Below are 10,483 nucleotides of genomic sequence, written 5' to 3'. Positions count from 1 at the left end.
AACATGAATCTGTATATATTGGAATGTGGTATAATTTTGCTTACTACTTGAAACAAAGTTCAAACTGCTTGTTCATGTCTCTGTATTTTATGGCAAAAATCAGTATTTCAAAATAAATTTGTTTGTTTTTTTAATTTCAAAACTGGTTTTTATTAAACTCTATACTACAGCAATAATCTTTGATATTTGTTAAGGAGGAGAGAGTCACTTTACAGCGTGGAAAAGGAGATGATGATTTTTGGTTACATGAGAAGAAGCTTAAGGCTGATTTTGTTGGATGTAGAAAATAAAGAAGAGGATTACAGATGGAAGTACAAACATGGGAGCCCCAAAAGTCCAGCTGAAGGAAAAAAAAAAGAGTGAATAAGGTTTATGGCCAAATTTGATCTAATTTCAAAAAGATGGCTGCTCTACACCAATCAGAAAAGGTGACTCCAAGAAATAAAGGCTGTGTCATTAAAAATCAAGGACACATTTTTTCCTTTGTTGAGAAAAAAAAGCATACATCTTGGAACCTTTACACATCTGTATTTGTTTAAGACTCATCTCTCTGAATCCCCTTTCAATGGTTCACTGTACTCATGTTATCACGTGGGACTCAAATCTTCCCTAGCAGCGAGTAATGACCTTTGACCTCTCCTCCTGAACCCAACCTGGGAGGTCACATTGGAAAACTGTGTTATCCCCTGTGGGACTGCTGCTCCTTCCTAAAATAGCTACTGAGTGGAAAGTTGAGCTCATCAGAAGCTGGATTCAGGGGGAGCCTGACACTGTGGTCCACATGTGGTGACAGCTCTGTTAACGCATCTGCTGAGCAGAGTGTGTGGCAATGACTCATCTTGGCTGTTTGTGGATCTAAGATTTTGTGCTAAATCAACGTTTTCACTCTCTTGAAATACTTAGAAGTAAAGAGAAAGAAAGTAATTAAATAATTAGAAGATGAATGTGAAACAAAACATCCATAACAGGGGCATGGCTATGGACCGTCTGTCTGCTTATCCATCTATTTACTCGTCCACACTGACACTTTTCCAAAACAAACATGTTCAGTAGGATGGATACTAATATTTCTGTTGACTGTCTAGAGCAGACATGCCTAACATAAGGTCCGCGGGCCAATTCTGGCCTGCCTGAATCCAGTCTGCCAGGTGAAAGAAAAGCAGATAGAGTTCAAATAGTTTGGTGAAATGGAAATGAATTGCAATTCCGAAATATTTTCAGTGCTCGACGAATTGTTTTGATCACAGAAAATATTATGGTGTCAAGTTCAAGATACTAAGGAATGAAAGTTATGAGTAATATAAAATGTACACGTCTAAATAATAATTATACACAGAGGGTTTATGGAGATGAAATTGCACTTACTTTTCATCCAGCCAGCCATCCATCTTTTGACGCTAATTCTGTTCAGGGTCACTGGTGGCTGGAGTGTATCCCAGCTGTCTCCAGGTGGGGGTGTGCGCACCCTGGACAGGTCACCAGTCAGTCACAGGAATGAAACACAGAGACAGAAAAACCTTTCTCACACACACACACACTCACACACACACACACACACACACACACACACACACACACACACACACACACACACACACACACACACACACACACACACACACACAAACTTTCTTGAGAAAGTTTATTAAACATGAACATTTTCAAAATGTCTTCATCTGTCTTCTGTCTACACTCAGTCCAATGGAACTTCAATAACCTGTTTACTGTCCCAAATTGATTTGTCCTACTCTGTCCTCTGCTGGCAGAGAGCTGCCATTACAATATGGTCCTAAAATTTTTACTTACACAGGATAATACATCCATTTTCTTCAACACTTTTTTCACCCCTCTATCACAGGAACAGACAACCATTCACACACAAAACCCATGTAGGTAATTCAGAATGACCAATTAACCTGATGACCACGTTTAAATGGGATTTGAACAAGGGTTCTTTTTCTCTGGGGTAACAGCACTATCTACTGTACCACCATACTACCCCTTACAGCACATGAACTGCTTCAACTTGTTAACTAAGGTTTTTTCTCCTTCTTCAATTTGTACAGTGTTTAAGTGTGAGAGGAAAGGACCTAAAAAAAACAATAACATTTCCCCTCCAGACTAAGTTCTGTTTAGATATTTCATTCTTTAGCTGATGGGGAAGAAAATTATACTGAGGTGTGCAATGGTTCTTGTCAAAGGGTGATGACTCTCCAGGTTACAGACCAGCAGGTTGACAGAAGAGAGACAAGGAGTCCCCAGGTCCAGGAGAATATGTTGTGTCTGTTGACTTTAAGTCCAGTGAGAGCTGTTGTCAGTTAAATGGATCGTGCTGGAAATGAGCACAGTGTGTGTGGCAAAAAGTGAAACAAGATAAGCACAAAATAAAAAGATAAAAAGAGATGGATGTGTTTTTCTGAGTCTGCTGAGTCATGCTGGTGTGTACAGATCAGTTAAAGAAGCAATGTCCAGTGTACAGCGAGTTCAGAATTAAAGGGCTAATTTCTGCACTTACGATGCTTTGTATCATTTTGAAAGGGATTAGATTTGATGACCACAAATACCATGAACAGGAAAAACCTGATGCCACCTCAGATGTTTTGGTCAAGTGGGTGTGTTGCCTTCAGCGAATGTGAAGATGTCTCTGTAGATGAGCACCTAGTCTTTTTTCAGGGATTGCTGTGCCTTTAAACTCTATGTGTCATGTAAACCAGGGAGGTGTGGCATAAAAAGCAGTGTCAATGACAAAGATACAATTTTTGGAAATTAAAAAAAAAAAGGGTCAAATATTTGATTTAAGTTTTCTACAAAGCCCTTAATGTTTTCACTCTAAATCTTCTGATCATTGTCTTTGCCAGAAACGACTTTGTAGATCCACATTTGTGATCAGTCAGCAGGCGAGTTATTGTTAAAACTGCCCAACAGGTTTCTGTCTGGTAAAGATCATAACTCACTTACATGCTGCTTCATGGTGTGTGTGCGCTGGTGTGTGTGTTTATATTCTGTCTGTCTGAGTCAGGGTGTATGTGAGGTCTCACTGTCTGCAAGACTGTATAGAAATCTTCACTGTGAGTCAGTGCAGCATAAAAAGGTGAGTTTTATTTTATTTAATAAAAGCCTTTTTTCTCAGCGTGGGATAGATGTGTGCTGTGAGTGTATGGTGTGTGTCACTACATTTTTCAATCTTAAGATATGATATGAGAAGTATCCAAATGACGTGAGGGCTGTCAGTTGTTCTGCAAATGCAAATGCCCCCCTCCCCCCCAAAAATCCTGAAGATTGACTACAGATCTGAAAATGATATTTAATAAAACTGCTAGTGTGGTTTCACAGAATTAGTATTTTCATATTTCATAATTGCATTACTCATTAGTTTAAAAGTAATTACAGTTGCAGTGCATAGTTTTCAATGGCATTTTGCAGAATTTAGTACAACAGACTGCAAAAAAAAATGAAACATTATAAGATGTATATCAAATTTAGTGAAAAATCAGGTATATTTCTATCCAAATATATTTAAACAGAGATGGTAAGTAAAAATAACCCTAACCCTAGAGCACACAAACCCTAACCCTAACCCTTACCCTAGCACTGAAAACACAATCCCTAACCCTCATCCTAACCATGAAACACACTAACCCAAACCCTAATCCTAACCCAAAAACACACTAACCCTAACCCTAACCCTAACCCTAACCCTAGAACACACTAACCCTAACAATAAACATGAAACACACAAACCCTAACCCTAACCATGAAACACACAAACCCTAACCCTAACAATTGAACACAAACCCTTACCCTAACCCTGACCCTAACCCTAACCTAACCCCTAACCCTAACCCTGACCCTAACCTTACCGTAACCCTGACCCTAATCCTAACCCTGACCGTTATTTAACCCTTACCCTAACCCAACACTTACCCTAACCCTAACAGTAAGCCTAACCCTAACAGTAACCCTAACCCTAACTATTACCCTAACAGTAACCCTAACCCTAAAAGTAACTCTAACCCAAACCCTAACAAAAACCCTAACGCTTACCCTAACCCTAACCACAACCCTTATTTAACCCTAACCCTAACCCTAACCCTAACAGTAACCCTAACCCTAATAGTAACTCTAACCCTAACCCTAACAAAAACCCTAACGCTTACCCTAACCCTAACCCTAACCACAACCCTTATTTAACCCTAACCCTAACAGTAACCCTAACCCTGACAGTAACCCTTACCCTAACCTTAACAGTTACCCTAACCCTAACCCTGACAGTAACCCTAACCCTAACAGTAACCCTAACCCTAACCCTAGTCCTAACAGTAACCCTAACCCTAATCCTAACCCTAACCCTAATCCTAACCCTCAAAGTTAATCTAACCCTAACCCTAACAGTAACCCTATCCCTAAACCTAACCCTAATACTTACCCTGACCCTAACCCTAACAGTAACCATAACCCTAACAGTAACCCTAACCCTAACAGTTACCCTAACCCTAACAGTAACCCTAACCCTAACAGTAACCCTAACCCTCACAGTTACCCTAACCCTAAACCCTAACAGTAACCCTATCCCTAACCCTAACCCTAACACTAACCCTAACCCTAACCCTAACAGTAACCATAACCCTAACAGTAACCCTAACCCTAACCCTAACAGTAACCATAACCCTAATAGTAACCCTAACCCTAACAGTTACCCTAACCCTAACAGTAACCCTAACCCTTACAGTAACCCTAACCCTCACAGTTACCATAACCCTAAACCCAAACAGTAACCCTATCCCTAACCCTAACCCTAACACTTACCCTAACCCTAACCCTAACAGCAACCATAACCCTAACAGTAACCCTAACCCCTACAGTAACCCTAACCCTAACAGTAACCCTAACCCTAACCCCTGCCCTAACAGTAACCCTAACCCTTACCCCAACCCTAACCGTAACGGTAACCATTACCCTAACCCTAACCCTAACAGTAAACCTAACCCTTACCCGAACAGTAACCCTTACCCAACCCTAACCGTAACGGTAACCATTACCCTAACCCAACCCTAACAGTAACCCTAACCCTTACCCTAACCCTAACAGTAACCTTAACCCTAACAGTAACCCTAACCCTAACTCTAACCCTAACAGTAACCCTAACCCTATCAGTACCCCTAACCCTTACCCTTACAGCAACCCTAACCCTAACAGTAACCCTAACAGTAACCCTAACCCTAACCTTAACAGTAACCCTAACCCTAACAGTAACCCCAACCCTAACAGTAACCCTAACCCTAACCCTAACCCTAACCCTTACCCTAACCCTAACAGTAACCCTCACAGTAACCCTAACAGTAACAGGAACCCTAACAGTAACCCTAACAGTAACCCCAACCCTAACAGTAACCCTAACAGTAACCCTAACCCTAACCCTTACAGTAACCCTAACCCTAACAGTAACCCTAACCCTAACCCTAACAGTAACCCTAACCCTAACAGTAACCCTAACCCTAACAGTACCCCTAACCCTTACCCTTACAGCATCCCCAACCCTAACAGTAACCCTAACAGTAACCCTAACAGTAACCCTAACCCTAACCCTAACAGTAACCCTAACAGTAACCCTTACAGTAACCCTAACAGTAACAGGAACCCTAACCCTAACCCTAACCCTAACAGTAACCCCAACCCTAACAGTAACCCTAACCCTAACCCTAACCCTAACCCTTACAGTAACCCTAACAGTAACCATAACAGTAACCCTAACCCTAACAGTAACCCTAACCCTAAACCTAACCCTATCCCTAACAGTAACCCTAACCCTAACCCTAACCCTAACCCTAACACTTACAATAACCCTAACCCTAACAGTAACCTTAACCCTAACCCTAACCCTAACCCTCACCCTAACCCTAACCCTAACAGTAACCCTAACCCTAAAAGTAACCCTAACCCTAACAGTACCCCTAACCCTTACCCTTACAGCAACCCCAACCCTAACAGTAACCCTAACAGTAACCCTAACAGTAACCCTAACCCTAACCCTAACCCTTACCCTAACAGTAACCCTAACAGTAACCCTAACAGTAACAGGAACCCTAACCCTAACCCTTACAGTAACCCCAACCCTAACAGTAACCCTAACCCTAACCCTTACAGTTACCCTAACAGTAACCATAACAGTAACCCTAACCCTAACAGTAACCCTCACCCTAACCCTATCCCTAACAGTAACCCTAACCTTAACCCTTACACTTACAATAACCCTAACCCTAACAGTAACCTTAACCCTAACCCTAACCCTAACCCTAACCCTAACACTTACAATAACCCTAACCCTAACAGTAACCCTAACCCTCACCCTAACCCTAACCCTAACAGTAACTCTTACCCCAACCCTAACCCTAACCCTAACAGTAACCCTAACCCTAACCCTAACCCTAACCCTAACAGTAACCCCAACCCTAACAGAAACCCTAACCCTAACCCTAACCCTAACCATTACAGTAACCCTAACAGTAACCATAACAGTAACCCTAACCCTAACAGTAACCCTTACCCTAACCCTAACCCTATCCCTATCCCTAACAGTAACCCTAACCCTAACCCTAACCCTAACCCTAACCCTAACACTTACAATAACCCTAACCCTAACAGAAACCTTAACCCTAACCCTAACCCTAACCCTCACCCTAACCCTAACCCTAACAGTAACCCTAACCCTAACAGTAACCCTAACCCTAACAGTACCCCTAACCCTTACCCTTACAGCAACCCCAACCCTAACAGTAACCCTAACAGTAACCCTAACCCTAACCCTAACCCTAACCCTAACCCTAACAGTAACCCTAACAGTAACCCTAACAGTAACAGGAACCCTAACCCTAACCCTTACAGTAACCCCAACCCTAACAGTAACCCTAACCCTAACCCTTACAGTAACCCTAACAGTAACCATAACAGTAACCCTAACCCTTACAGTAACCCTCACCCTAACCCTATCCCTAACAGTAACCCTAACCCTAACCCTTACACTTACAATAACCCTAACCCTAACAGTAACCTTAACCCTAACCCTAACCCTAACCCTTACAGTAACCCTAACCCTAACAATAACCCTAACCCTTACCCTAACAGTAACCCCAACCCTAACAGTAACCCTAACAGTAACCCTAACAGTAACCCTAACAGTGACCCTAACAGTAACCCTAACAGTAACCCTAACCCTAACCCTAACAGTTCCCTAACCCTAACCTTAACAGTAACCCTGACCCTAACCATAACCCTAACAGTAACCCTAACCCTTACAGTAACCCCAACCCTAACAGTAACCCTAACAGTAACCCTAACCCTAACCCTAACAGTAACCCTAACCCTAACCCTAACAGTTACCATTACCCTAACCCTAACAGTAACCCTAACCCTCACCCTAACCCTAACCCTAACAGTAACTCTTACCCCAACCCTAACCCTAACCCTAACAGTAACCCTAACCCTCACCCTAACCCTAACCCTAACAGTAACTCTTACCCCAACCCTAACCCTAACAGTAACCCTAACCCTAACAGTAACCCTTACCCTAACCATAACCCTAACAGTAACCCTAACCCTAATAGTAACCCTTATCCTAACCCTTACAGTAACCCTAACCCTAACCCTAACACTAACAGTAACCCTCACCCTAACAGTAACTCTTACCCTAACCCTAACCCTATCCCTATCCCTAACCCTCACCCTAACCCTAACCCTAACAGTAACCCTAACCCTAACACTTACAATAACCCTAACCCTAACAGTTACCCTAACCCTAACCCTAACCCTAACCCTAACCCTAACAGTAACCCTCACCCTTACCCTAATAGTAACCCTAACCCTAACAGTAACCCCAACCCTAACAGTAACCCTAACAGTAACCCTAACCCTAACCCTTACAGTAACCCTAACCCTAACAGTAACCCTAACCCTAACCCTAACAGTAACCCTAACCCTAACAGTAACCCTAACCCTAACAGTACCCCTAACCCTTACCCTTACAGCATCCCCAACCCTAACAGTAACCCTAACAGTAACCCTAACAGTAACCCTAACCCTAACCCTAACAGTAACCCCAACAGTAACCCTTACAGTAACCCTAACAGTAACAGGAACCCTAACCCTAACCCTAACCCTAACAGTAACCCCAACCCTAACAGTAACCCTAACCCTAACCCTAACCCTAACCCTTACAGTAACCCTAACAGTAACCATAACAGTAACCCTAACCCTAACAGTAACCCTAACCCTAAACCTAACCCTATCCCTAACAGTAACCCTAACCCTAACCCTAACCCTAACCCTAACACTTACAATAACCCTAACCCTAACAGTAACCTTAACCCTAACCCTAACCCTAACCCTCACCCTAACCCTAACCCTAACAGTAACCCTAACCCTAACAGTAACCCTAACCCTAACAGTACCCCTAACCCTTACCCTTACAGCAACCCCAACCCTAACAGTAACCCTAACAGTAACCCTAACAGTAACCCTAACCCTAACCCTAACCCTTACCCTAACAGTAACCCTAACAGTAACCCTAACAGTAACAGGAACCCTAACCCTAACCCTTACAGTAACCCCAACCCTAACAGTAACCCTAACCCTAACCCTTACAGTTACCCTAACAGTAACCATAACAGTAACCCTAACCCTAACAGTAACCCTCACCCTAACCCTATCCCTAACAGTAACCCTAACCTTAACCCTTACACTTACAATAACCCTAACCCTAACAGTAACCTTAACCCTAACCCTAACCCTAACCCTAACCCTAACACTTACAATAACCCTAACCCTAACAGTAACCCTAACCCTCACCCTAACCCTAACCCTAACAGTAACTCTTACCCCAACCCTAACCCTAACCCTAACAGTAACCCTAACCCTAACCCTAACCCTAACCCTAACCCTAACAGTAACCCCAACCCTAACAGAAACCCTAACCCTAACCCTAACCCTAACCATTACAGTAACCCTAACAGTAACCATAACAGTAACCCTAACCCTAACAGTAACCCTAACCCTAACCCTAACCCTATCCCTATCCCTAACAGTAACCCTAACCCTAACCCTAACCCTAACCCTAACCCTAACACTTACAATAACCCTAACCCTAACAGTAACCTTAACCCTAACCCTAACCCTAACCCTCACCCTAACCCTAACCCTAACAGTAACCCTAACCCTAACAGTAACCCTAACCCTAACAGTACCCCTAACCCTTACCCTTACAGCAACCCCAACCCTAACAGTAACCCTAACAGTAACCCTAACAGTAACCCTAACCCTAACCCTAACCCTTACCCTAACAGTAACCCTAACAGTAACCCTAACAGTAACAGGAACCCTAACCCTAACCCTTACAGTAACCCCAACCCTAACAGTAACCCTAACCCTAACCCTTACAGTTACCCTAACAGTAACCATAACAGTAACCCTAACCCTAACAGTAACCCTCACCCTAACCCTATCCCTAACAGTAACCCTAACCTTAACCCTTACACTTACAATAACCCTAACCCTAACAGTAACCTTAACCCTAACCCTAACCCTAACCCTAACACTTACAATAACCCTAACCCTAACAGTAACCCTAACCCTCACCCTAACCCTAACCCTAACAGTAACTCTTACCCCAACCCTAACCCTAACCCTAACAGTAACCCTAACCCTAACCCTAACCCTAACCCTAACAGTAACCCCAACCCTAACAGAAACCCTAACCCTAACCCTAACCCTAACCATTACAGTAACCCTAACAGTAACCATAACAGTAACCCTAACCCTAACAGTAACCCTTACCCTAACCCTAACCCTATCCCTATCCCTAACAGTAACCCTAACCCTAACAGTAACCCTAACCCTAACAGTACCCCTAACCCTTACCCTTACAGCAACCCCAACCCTAACAGTAACCCTAACAGTAACCCTAACCCTAACCCTTACAGTAACCCTAACCCTAACAGTAACCCTTACCCTAACAATAACCCTAACCCTTACCCTAACAGTAACCCCAACCCTAACAGTAACCCTAACAGTAACCCTAACAGTAACCCTAACAGTGACCCTAACAGTAACCCTAACAGTAACCCTAACCCTAACCCTAACAGTTCCCTAACCCTAACCTTAACAGTAACCCTGACCCTAACCATAACCCTAACAGTAACCCTAACCCTTACAGTAACCCCAACCCTAACAGTAACCCTAACAGTAACCCTAACCCTAACCCTAACAGTAACCCTAACCCTAACCCTAACAGTTACCCTTACCCTAACCCTAACAGTAACCCTAACCCTCACCCTAACCCTAACCCTAACAGTAACTCTTACCCCAACCCTAACCCTAACCCTAACAGTAACCCTAACCCTCACCCTAACCCTAACCCTAACAGTAACTCTTACCCCAACCCTAACCCTAACAGTAACCCTAACCCTAACAGTAACCCTTACCCTAACCATAA

Source organism: Halichoeres trimaculatus, unplaced genomic scaffold (assembly GCF_033239565.1).
Source record: "Halichoeres trimaculatus isolate MK-OKI-2021-1 unplaced genomic scaffold, fHalTri1.1 fHalTri1_scaffold_12, whole genome shotgun sequence".
Classification (NCBI taxonomy): domain Eukaryota; kingdom Metazoa; phylum Chordata; class Actinopteri; order Labriformes; family Labridae; genus Halichoeres; species Halichoeres trimaculatus.
Note: the sequence above shows the minus strand (reverse complement) of the source record.